This window comes from Balaenoptera acutorostrata, chromosome 3, assembly GCF_949987535.1.
Source record: "Balaenoptera acutorostrata chromosome 3, mBalAcu1.1, whole genome shotgun sequence".
In the NCBI taxonomy this organism is placed as follows: Eukaryota; Metazoa; Chordata; class Mammalia; order Artiodactyla; family Balaenopteridae; genus Balaenoptera; species Balaenoptera acutorostrata.
The window spans coordinates 26,272,442-26,284,054 of record NC_080066.1 but is presented as its reverse complement, the minus strand read 5'-3'; positions in this window follow the sequence as shown (position 1 = coordinate 26,284,054).

Below are 11,613 nucleotides of genomic sequence, written 5' to 3'. Positions count from 1 at the left end.
AGCACACATTGTTCAAGCCATAAGTTCTTTAAAACGTTAAGTGTATCCAGTTACATGATGTATTTGTAGTAACAAGCCCAGAAGTGGAGATCAGGAGGCAACAGGTCCAAGAGTTCTAATTCCATCACTTTCCAGGGTTTAATTTGGGGGTAGATCTTGCCCCCTCCCTGTCCCCTATATAAGCTCAAAGGAGGGCATCAGATGGTCACTAGGTCCCTTCTGGGTCTCCAGAGTCTGATTCAATTCCTCCTGGGTTTCCCACATGAGCGTTGGGCCTCCCCCAGCCATGGCGTCTCCTGGTGTCCAACAGTCAGGCCCACGGGGTCTAGCAGGCCCAACCGGCGGGTCTCACTGCTCTAAAACCCGGGGTCCACCAAACTGAATGCCCCCGAATGGTTGTTGTGTGACCCCAACTCAGCAGCTGCGCATGCACCTCTATCTACCTAAACGGACAGGCACAGAGTATGGGCAGGTGCCGGGGTGGCCTGGACATAGAACAAAGGTGCCCCAGAGCCAAGGCAGCTCCCACACCAAGAGCATCACACACCCTCCAGCCTAGAAATGCTGTTGCCTGGACACGAGCGAAGTGAGGTGCGCTGGCCATTTCCTGCCTAAAGGGAGCACAGTGGAGAGGTCACAGGTCACCACAAAGCGGCAGGCAGGGCCCTTCCCGGACTTAAACACCAATACCCAATTCTGGTTTGGCCATTGAGGTTCAGGCTGGTATCTGGAAGCCCGCCTCATGGTTTCCGCTGACTCATTTCCTCATCTTCCCTGGGGAGACTGAGGCCTGCAGGTGGTTTTCACCTCTTCCGTGACCACACCAAGTGGGGCTACAGTGTCACACAAAAGGCTGGTTTCAAAGTGAGAAAGCAAGAGGGAGAGGTGTGCCCGGGTGAGTGATTGCATCCCGAAGGGCAGGCTCGCTGATGGCCCCAGCCCAGCGGGCCCAGGAGCGGCGTGCAGAGGTGCCCCTCACCCTGGGCCCCGCTCCTTCCCTCCCTAGACTAGACGTGTTCTCAGCAACCGTGCGTGGATGCAAGCCCGAGTCCAAGAGGAGAGCCTTCTAGAACCACTGTTTCTCCTTTTTCAAAGAAGAAAAGGTTCTTTCAGAGAAGCCCCCTCCCCGTCCCCAACTAGTTCTCAGGCGCATCCCTCCTGCCAGGAGCAGCCCAGAAGGAGATGGGGCTTTAACGCCCCACACGCACACAAGATCCCATCAGCCGCCCTCACCCAAGCCGCCCCTGGACGTTATTTTTTTTTTTTTTATAAATTTATTTATTTATTTACTTATTTTTGGCTGTGTTGGCTCTTCATCTCTGCACGTGGGCTCGTTGCGGTGCGCGGGCTTCTCATTGCGGTGGCTTCTCTTGGTGTGGAGCGTGGGCTCTAGGCGCGCGGGCTTCAGTAGTTGTGGCACACGGACTCAGTAGCTGTGGCTCGTGGACTCTAGAGCAAAGGCTCGGCAGTTGTGGCTCACGGGCTTAGGTGCTCCGCGGCAATGTGGGATCTTCCCGGACCAGGGCTCGAACCCATGTCCCCTGCATTGGCAGGCGGATTCTTAACCACTGCGCCACCAGGAAAGCCCCTGGATGTTATTCTTGATGCGTTTGCTCAGCCTTATGCTGCTGTGGACACCAGGGGCCGCCCTCCCCCACTACCCCACATCCATCATTTGCAGAGAACTGACACAACCCAAGCTCCAGGTGATTTTTTCTCATCACAGGTGTGGTTCAGGGAAGGATGCAAAGACTCAGTCCACGCATTCAGGGTGAAATGCAGGGTTTGTTCTCTCTTTGGGAGAAGAGGCGCTCCCTCCCTCCTCCCGGAGGTGAACAGGGGAGCACATGCCCTGGGAGGTGTGGCAGCCAGGCCATCACCGTGAGGGAAGCCAGCCTGAGGACAAACCTGCCCCATGGAGGAGGCGGGGCTCAGAGAAGCACAGACAAATCGACCTCTAGTCCTGATGAGACAGAATTTCCAGAGCGAATCCCCCAGAATCTGGCCCTACCTCTGGATGTTTTCATCATGTAAGCTGACAGGTGTCCTGCTGTTAACATCAGTTGGATATGTATTTTCTTTACTTATTTTATCTATTTTGGCCGCGCCGCGTGGCTTGTGGGATCTCAGTTCCCCAGCCAGGGATTGAACCCCGGGCCACCACTGTGAAAGCGCTGAGTCCTAACCACTGGACCGCCAGGGAATTCTCATGATGTGGATTTTCTTGACCCATGAAGCACTCTGGTAAAACCATCTTTAGAAACCTTTGCTATTTGCAAGCATCTATTATTACACAGGAAGTAAACACATTGTGCTTGCTATAAAGGTCACGCCAAGGCAAGTCCTAATCCCTCCCTTCCAGCCAGTTGACCCACCAAGTCCCCCTGTCCAGGTATTCAGCAGCCACTGAGCAGGAACCTCTCAGACGTCCCATTGTGACATCCCGACTTGTCCCTACGACATGCTGAGGTTATAGATCCTTGAGCAGAACGGGCAACGTGATGAGCGAGAGATTCTAGGAGGATTGTCTGGTGACATGGAGAAGCAGCAGAGCCAGCGGGAGGCAGCAGCAGTGATGGGGGCGGGGAAGGGAGAAGTTTGAGAGACACGTCCAAGGAGGAAGGGCCGATGGACTTAGACGGACCGGGGGTCAGCAGGGACCTGCAGCTGCGCAGTGCCTGGCAGAGGGGGACATGGTGGGGGTGGGGACTGGGAAGATGAGCTTCGCGATTTGGCTACATGAACTGCGATGTCTGCAGGAGTGATATCAGGAAGCACCTATTCTGGTCTTAGATCATTTACAGTTTTGTTTCTGTTTTGCTTGGCGGGGTGTGTGGGAGTTCACATGGTGAGTGAGAGGTTTATGGGAAAGAGGGCATGAGAAATCACTGCTCTGCTAAGAGAAGTAAAGACGGGGATGAAGGGAAACAATGCTTATATTTCACTGTTAAAACCTCGTTGGCTGTGGGGTGAACATCACCAAGGCTGACATGCAGGAAATTCTGCTTTGTTCCTTAAAAGGTAAGTTCGGCTAAGAAGGTCCTTCCTTCTAGGAGATATTTTAGAATAAGTGGAGTAGATTCCCTCACACACACACAATGAGATAAACTCCTGTAAAGCGGCTGATGTTTGCTGGGTAACTAGAGGCAGAAAGTATCCCATTAAAATAACAACATTTTACAATGAGGAAACAGCCCAGACAGATGAGCGGTGGTGCTGAACTGCAATCAGGCCTCCTGGTCCCTGCACTAGAGTCTGGGGTCCATCCAAGTCCTGCATCGTTACTGCGTTTCCCCTTTCACTCTGAAAAGGGTCTGATTTGGACCATCGATTATTTGGTCCACTACCTATGGGGTGGAAGAGTCTGGATGCAGAGTCACCAAGTCCTTTTCTTGGTCACCGTGAGAGCCTGGCGGGAGATTAGGATTGAGCGGAGGTGACTCTGGGTTTGAGAACCTGAGTTTTCTGCCTGCTGCCTGGTGGGCTCTGCATGGGGTCTGGAAAAGGGGTCCCTTCTCTTCGGGGTGTGCAGTACAAACTTCTCTCTTTTCATCTGTAGTCGGTGAGTCACCTGAATGCCTGCTAATCCAGCTCTCTCCTCCTGGCAACCTCCTGGTTCACTTCTGAGCCATCTGGCCACCAAGGCACCGTCGCTGCGGGGACCACGGGCAGCCGAGGGCGTCTGCGTCCCTCCCCACGGTCCACACGCAGCTCGTTTATGTACTGAGCTCTCACAGCACAAGTGCAGCGGCCGCCATCTCCCGAGTCCTCAAGAGTTTCGGGGAACTGGCCTGGGCCAGCGGTGTCTGCTCGTGGTCACTGCTGTCTGCCTCTCAGGACGCACAGCTGAGGAGGAGGGAAGAGGCGCGAGAAGGCTGGTGTGGTTCACAGTCACAGGAATGCGGCCACAGATGGGGGACAGAGTCCCCTGGAGGCCTCGCTGTTCTTCCGGGCAGCTGTGCGGTCTGCTCACCTGTCCTCACTTCCCCGTGGACTGGTGAGAGGAGGGAATGTAGCAAGGCAGGTGCATCCTTTCCAAAGAGCAGAAAACCAGTGATTCCTCCCCAAATGGTCCATCAGGCCCAGAGCTGAGGGTCAAGCCCGACGTTCTGTGCCAGGACCTCCTCCACTGCCTGTCTCTGAAGAGGCAGCAAGACCTTGCCACGGTCTGTCCCTCTGCTCACCGTCTGAATGACACTAATCTCGGCGTCCATGCCGTGTGCCATCCCGGGCAGCCTCCCGACAGCAGGATGGGGCCCGGGTCTGCATTCGGAACCTGAGTTCTCCACACGTACCCCTGCGCCTGTGACCCCGGCCAGTGCAGACTGAGGGGTCTAACAGAAAATGGACAATCAACAGTCTGACGGTGCTTCCCACTAACATGCGTGCGAGTTATCAGAAGCCACCATGAAAGCTGGGTGTCAGGCCCCGTGCCAGCCACTGGTCAATTCTGATTTTACTCCCAATGTACAGCTGAGGAAACGGAGGCCCAGAGATGTTAGCTCTTTGGGCCCAGGTCACACCGTTAGGCAGAGGCAGAGGTGAGATTTGAACCCAGGTACTTGGACCAGCAGTGATGCTCCCCCGTTCACTGTACAGACACTACACCCTCTTAGACCTAAGGAGGCGTCTCCCCATGACCTCCCAGAACCCATCCGCCCCCAATGGCTCTAATGTAGGTAGCAGGGCTGGGGGAATTTTAATGTCACCCCTTTGTCTTAGTGAGCTCGGCTGCTGTAACACAACACCACAAACTGGGCGGCTTATAAATAACAAACGTTCATTTCTCACAGTTCTGGAGGCTGGAAGTCCAAGATCAATGTGTGGCCAGGGTTTGTGTCTGCTGAGGACCCGTTTCCTGGTTCATAGACAGCTGTGTCCTCAGCTGGAGGAAGGGGCGAGGGAGCTCTCTGGGCTCCCTAATCCCATCATGACACTAATCGCATCATGGGGGCCTCCACCCTCGTGACCTCATCACCTCCCAAATCCCCACCTCCTGACACCATCCCCTTGGGTTAGTGCTTCAGTGTATGAATTTGGTGGAGGACAAACATTCACTCTGCAGCACCCTTCCTCTCCTTCCTGGGGCCTTTTGGTTTGGGTACATAGAAACATTATTTGTGGGATAACTCAAAATGGACAAGCTTTGGGGAAATGCTGGGGTACTGATGTGGGCATGGAAGGAAGCTGACATCCTGAGGGCAGGCACCGCGCCTGCCTGCTCCCTGCTGTACCAGCGTACTCTGGTACTCTGTACTCTGGCCCAGGGCCTGGTGCAGAGTGGTGAGAGCTCACTGATCATTTCCTCCGTGAGTGACTGGTGATTTTTAACAGGTATAACCTATGTGACTGCCAAGGAGATCCACTGGAGTCTCTACGTCCTCAGGCTTTGTTTGCAGTCTCGCCAGCATCCCATTAATTGAAATGTTTGTGGACTTACACATTCTTCGGGTCTGCTCACTACGCAGGAGCCCCCAGGTGACCAGGGTCTTTATCCTGGTCACCTTAGCATCACCAAAGAGAAGAAGCATCATGGCAAATCTCCTCTCCACCTGGTCCTACCCTTCCAGAGGCCCCAGGTTCTGCTGGACCAACGAGCTGGAGGAACTGTGGGTGGGCAAGGCTTGTAGTATCAACTTGGTGCAGCCAGTCCATGCCCTTGGGTGCACACATTGCATGTGTGTATCTATGCATACGTGTCCAATACCATTTCCTGGAAGGCCACAGCTATGCCACGAAGAATGAATGACTCACTTCCCCACAGAAGCCCTCGCCAGCTCACAGGGCTGTCTGGAGCTGCCCAGAGCCCAGGTCTCATGGTGAAGGATGCTCAGCTCACTGTGAGCCGGCGCCCCGGCCTCCGCCCTCAACCATCTGTTTGGCTTTTGGCCCCTGAGAAGAGAAACCTGCTAACTCTCCAGGTAATACCCTCTCTCTTTAGCTTCTTAAGTAAATATTCCAGAAGGGGAATCAGTCAGGTCTCAGACAACAGCAGAAAGAAGTCTGAGAGAAAACGGGTCCCATACCTTCCCATCCAGATCACCAATCCACCGTCTCCTCTGCATTTCCCCCACCTCTGGCTCTGCAGATAACCTCTCTGTCCTTCTTCTCCTCCTGGCATTTCCTGACTCTTACTCATCATTCACTCAACGCTTTAGGAACCTACTCTGTGTTAGATTTTATGCTTGGCCCTGAGGATACAAGGATGGATCAGGCAGCATCCCTGCCCTGAAGGTAAAAACTGAGATCAGCCAGGAGAAAAAGCTTGCTCTGAGTCGAGTGTTGGCAGGTGTTGTGAGGGGGAAAAGGAGAAGCTGAGTCCTGGACCACTTCTCCTTGCAGGTGAGCAGTTCAGAGAGGAAAGTCTTCACCGCTTTGGGTCATCCTTGGAAACCGGAAGGCAGGACTGGTGTGGGTATCCACATTCCCAAACAGTTCTGCCATGTTAACAGTATGTGGTGGCTCTTTTTCCTAACCACGCACCCCTGGTCCCCCGGAAGTACTCTCTTCAGCATAGACTCGAAGACATGGCCTGTGTGTGGTTGGTCCTGCACAACCAGACCCCCTAGAGATGGTGAAACCAGACCAGGATGGGACTGGAAAGATCTGACGCCTTTGCGCAGAAGCAGAAAGAACAAGGGGAGTTCCGGAGGCATCCTGAACCCAGTCTACCTTTGTCCTGACTCCTTTTTAAAGTTCATGAGCCAAACCATCTCACGGGATGACCTGTACAGTTAGGAAGCAGAGAGAAGGCCTGTGTCCACAATCCCCTTGAACCCACTGGCCAGGATAGAATTTCCTCCCAAGCAGGTCAGGTCTGGGCCATCAGAAGGATCTGTTTGCTAGTGTGTTTTGTTTGTTCGATGGGAGGGGGAGGTGGGGCAGCCTGGAAACAATCAAGGTGACTGTTGACCTTTCACCAGTTAAGGTCCTAAGGTCCCAACACCCAACGTGTGAATAGGCGCTGGAGGGCCCAGTAAGCCAGACACATGCAGACCGCCTCCCCACGGCCCCACTGATCAGGGAACAAATGCAGACAAACAGGCAATCCGTGACATCCTTGAAAAGCATGTCTCCAGTCCCAGCAGAGAGACGGGGGGGAGGCTGGGAGAGGCTTCAATCATTCACAGGCCCCCCACCAGGAAGATGCCTCTTCAGTGCCCGCCCCCTCCCCGAGACTGAACCTGAGATCCGTCCGGTTCTGTACTCCACCTCCCTCACCCCTGCAAGTAGGACGAACAAAAGAGGCACGAACACAAGGTTGAAAGCTCTAGTCCAAGCGGTTAGGACCACAAGGTTTGCTCCGTCCTAGAGCTCCAGGTGGACCCCCGGCTCTGGGAGGCTTTGTAGCTGGAGGGGATGGGCCCACGACTCCAGCCAGTCGGGACCTGGGGTGGCATCCCTGGGGATGCTGGAGAGGGATGCTGGTTCAGTCTGTGCTGGGGCCACGAGGTGCCGGGCTCACCCAGCCCAAGGAGCTGCGTGGGGCGGGGAAGGTGTACAGAAACCCTGGTGGTCTCTAGGGGGATCACAGGCGAATTCATCAACCTCAAAGCTGCTGCTTGTGATTACGAGGCAGAGGGCAGTGCATCATGGTTTTGGGATCACTTTGTGGAGGTTTTTCAGGAAATCAAGGTCTGCCGGGAGCCAGGAATCTGGGTGTGTTTAGCCCCGCGCCCTGCCCTTGACAGTCATGGAATAGTCCTGAAATCCACATGCCCGACCCGCCCTAAGCTCCCTGTTTTGGTTGGGTTTGTTTTGCCCTGTTTCATCACTAACCCTGTGGTTTTTGAATGCCTCCTCCCTGCCCCTGTTCCATGAGGTCCCTCTGTCCCCACAGGGGTCTGCTGCCAGGAGCCAGAATAAATAGTGGGAGCTGGAAAAGAGGAGGGTTGAAAGTCAGCGGCTCCCACGAGTCTCTCTGTAGGGTCTACACCCCACCCAACCTGCGTTTCATCTGCACACCACGGCTGGCTCCGGCACCGCCCTGGCCCCAGCTGCTGGGACTCCTCAAGTTTCTTTAGGTTGGCAGCAAAGGGAACTGGATGCTGCTGCCCTGGAGGACGTCGTGTTCTTACATCCGCCTCAGACCACAGCCCTGTGACCACAGAGATGGAGAAATTGATTTCTTCCCTTTCCCCCAACCGTCCCCAATGTGACTACCTCTGCCCCACAGACATTCTGGTTGCCTTGGATACGAGTTCTGCTTTCCCTTCATCCATAGAGGATAAATGGCTGAGGTGTCACAGCTCACAGATTTCATAGCCATGGCTCAGATGCAATCAATACCTTCCTATAACAACCCCACACAAGATATAGGATCTTCGTTAAGTCAACAAATATTTTTCACAACTGACACTCAAATAGGAGCTTGATTAGCAATTGGTTTTCATTCTTCTTGGTTGTGGTATTTTAGCTATTTCCTTCTATCTTTCTTTTTTCCTTTTCCCCTTCCTTCCTTCCTTCCTCCTTTCCTTGCTTCCTTCCTTCCTTCTTTCCTTTCTTTTATTTGTTAGCCCTAATATCCTTATTCTTCAAAGTATTTAGGTAAAGAGAGTTCCAAAAAGCCTTTGGTCATTTATGCTAGTGTCCTTCAATGACCACAGTCAGCAAGTTCTATCCAAGTTCTAACTTAAATCATGTTGGCAGCTAAAATAAACAGGCCTGTTTTCTCTCAAAAATGTGAATGTCTACACTAAAAAGCCTTAGTTAGGTTCCTGTATGAGTCATTCTGTGTTGACGTGGGAAGATTTGGATGATTAGCCCGAAGTTTCAGGAAGACGTTGCATCAAAGGAGGGCTGATAAAACACAGTCTCAGGAGGTGAAGCCTTACTCTAAGAGGCTCTCATACACCCAGGGCTGGAGTGAAGCTCATGAAATAACAGTAATTTATTGAACGATTACTCTAGGCCAGTCCTGTGCTGAGCAAGTTTATTCATTGTATCATTTAATCCTCCCAACCGCCCTCTGAAAGAAATATTATTTCCATACTCCAGTCAATGCCTTCAGAGTCCATGTCCTCCCCAGGGTCAGCCACTCACAGGCAGAGCCTGGTCCAGGCGGGGCTGTCCGGCTCTGAGGCTTGGGCTCTAACTGCCGGGACCCTGGGGGTCTGGGTCTTCTTCCCTTGCTCTTTTTTTTTTTTTTTTAATTTCTTTATTTTTATTTTTATTTATTTTTGGCTGCGTTGGGTCTTTGTTACTGCGCACGGGCTTTCTCTAGTTGCGGTGAGTGGGGGCTACTCTTCGTTGCAGTGCGCGGGCTTCTCAATGCAGTGGCTTCTCTTGTTGCAGAGCATGGGCTCTAGGCGCACGGGCTTCAGTAGTTGTGGCATGCGGGCTCAGTAGTTGTGGCTTGCAGGCTCTAGAGTGCAGGCTCAGTAGCTGTGGCTCACGGGCTTAGTTGCTCCGCAGCATGTGGGATCTTCCTGGACCAGGGCTCGAACCCGTGTCCCCTGCATTGGCAGGCTGATTCTTAAACACTGCGCCACCAGGGAAGCCCATTCCCTTGTTCTCATTCTTGGCAACTAGCGACAAATTACTTTTCTTTGGTGGCTTCAGTCTCCTTACTTTGCAATGGCATTATTGTCAACCATTCACTAAAGAACATCAATGGACAGTTCCTGGCACTGCTCTAAGGGCTGTGAATGGGAATTGCAGCTATACAGCCCCCAGGGTTGTTATGGAGATTATATTATGGGATGGTGTCTAGAGATCACTTAGCACAGAGCTGGGACACAGCTGGTACCTGACAGACAAGGGCTGGCTCATAATGATGGCCCCACAAAGCCTTCCCAGAGTGCCCAGGGCCACCAAACTTCTCTTCTTCTGAGCTGACTCTGCTCCCACTGCCACATGGCCACCTGCTGATAAGGTCTCACTCGGGCTCATGTATCCTCCAGCATCTAGCAAAGTGCTAATGGCATAGAAGAGGCTCAGAAACATCACTTAGCTGATGCCCCAAATGCTCTCTACCCACTGCACCAGGCACACAAGCATCTCCATCCACACTACTGGTGTGATGGCTCATTTCATGTGTCACATTGGCTGAGCTAAGCGATGCCCAGTAAACATGATTTCCAGGTGTGGCTATGAGGGTATTTCCAGAAGAGATTAGCATTTGAATTGGTGGATTGAGGAAAGACTACCTTCACCCACGCAGGTGGGCACCATCCAGTCCATCAAGGGCCCGAATAGAACAAAAGGATGGAGGAAGGGGGGAGTTTGCTCGCTCTGAGCTGAGACATCCATCCCTTGGACATCGACCGATATTCCTGGTTCTTGGGCCTTCGGACTTGGACTGAATCACCCCCCACCCCCAGCTCGCTTGGGCCTCCAGCTGGTAGATGGCAGACGGTGGGGCTTCTCAGCCTCCATAATCACATGAGCCAATTCCTATCACAAATCTCCTCTGTATGTCTATATATCCGATTGATTCTGTTCCTCTAGAGAAGCCTGAGCAGAGTGGCTGGGTCCTAGGCCCACTCTTACAAAGCAAATAGACAATCAATCCCCTTGGTACAGAATGAAACAGTTCTCCTTGAACAACTGTTTTTTTTACAGTCATTTTTGTCCTGAGAGATTTCAAGTGCTTTTAAGGACCCTTGAAGCTTGAGGAGACTTCTGTCGAATCAGCTGTGAGGGGAGTTTTCTGGTTCCTCCGCTGTCAGTGAGGGAACGCCAGGTTCAGGCCTCTTTGGGAGAGTAGGCAGGTAGAGTCTTCTTTGAACTCAGGACGGGGCAGAGACCCCCGGCCCCGGGTTCCCCCAGAGGCCCTGGGGGGAGGGGCAATGAGATCATGTCTGCAGAGGTCCCCAGCCACTTGGAAGGCGATACCGCTGTAATTTCTTGGAAAAGCCTTCTCCTTCCCGTGGTTTCTGCTCACACCAGCTCAGTTTTCCTCGCCTAACCGCCGCTCACAGCAGCCTCCTGCTCTTGCCAGATTTCCATCTGCCTGCCCTCCCGGCCTCTCCTCTGGGTTCTCCCCTCAAGGCCAGGTGCCCATCTGTCCACAGGAGCCTGAGTTTAAAATCCTGTGGTCTCCACCAGCTATTTAATCCTCTGGATCACTCTAACAAAGGGTGTTTGGGGGTTGGGGGAACATGTTTCATTTTGTTGTTTCATTTTTATGCATTCTCTCACTCTGGGTACAGGGGTCTGGGGAAGGAGGAATCCGGGGAGTAGGTTTTCGTGGTAGGAGATGCTCACCTGTTGGAAGCACAGTCATATACGCTTGGGGGGTGCTCTGCCAGCCCGCAGCTTGTGTGTGATGAGCCCACCCCCCCCCCCCATGGGCTCCTTCTCGGTGCCTGGGGTAGAGTTGGGCGGGTAGGCCCTGTCCCTCCGTAAACAACTCCACCCAGGACACCTCAGATCTGGGTTCTGGTTCCGCTTCTTGTGTTGATTTTCTTGGGGGTGGACGGAAAACCCTTCTCCATCCTGAGTTCTGACCCTCTTATCTGAGGGATGGCTGTCGCCATCCAGCATCCACAACTTTCCGTGAGAACATGGGATGCTTAAGTGGAGACAGAGACGTGAAGGAGTTTATGGGGCAGACAGATGTGTGAGCCATGAGTGTGAGGAAGGGTACAGGTGCCACTGGGGAGGGGCGTC